The sequence below is a fragment of the Oncorhynchus mykiss genome, chromosome 31 (genome assembly GCF_013265735.2).
Source record: "Oncorhynchus mykiss isolate Arlee chromosome 31, USDA_OmykA_1.1, whole genome shotgun sequence".
Lineage (NCBI taxonomy): Eukaryota > Metazoa > Chordata > Actinopteri > Salmoniformes > Salmonidae > Oncorhynchus > Oncorhynchus mykiss.
This window is the reverse complement of record NC_050571.1, coordinates 11,085,169-11,085,604: the sequence shown is the minus strand read 5'-3', so window position 1 is coordinate 11,085,604 and position 436 is coordinate 11,085,169.

Here is a 436-nt window from a genome sequence, read left to right as displayed (position 1 = left end):
TTCTATAGTCTGACTGCCAGGTGGAGGGAGCTGAGTGTCTGTAATCTGACTGCCAGGTGGAGGGAGCTGAGTGTTTCTATAGTCTGACTGCCAGGTGGAGGGAGCTGAGTGATTCTATAGTCTGACTGCCAGGTGGAGGGAGCTGAGTGTCTGTAATCTGACTGCCAGGTGGAGGGAGCTGAGTATTTCTGTAGTCTGACTGCCAGGTGGAGGGAGCTGAGTATCTGTATAGAGAAGAGAAGAGAGGAGAGAAACAGAACACACCACCAGTCCCAGGAGCACATGGATTCCTATAACACCAAGTCAATCAACAACAGCATGGCATAGGTTCTCACACAAAACATTTATATTGAGAGGTAACTGAGTTGGTTCAGTGAGCTATGCTTGTGAGATGAGTAGCCTAGTTTCCTGTGGCAGACTTCACATCAATGTGAAT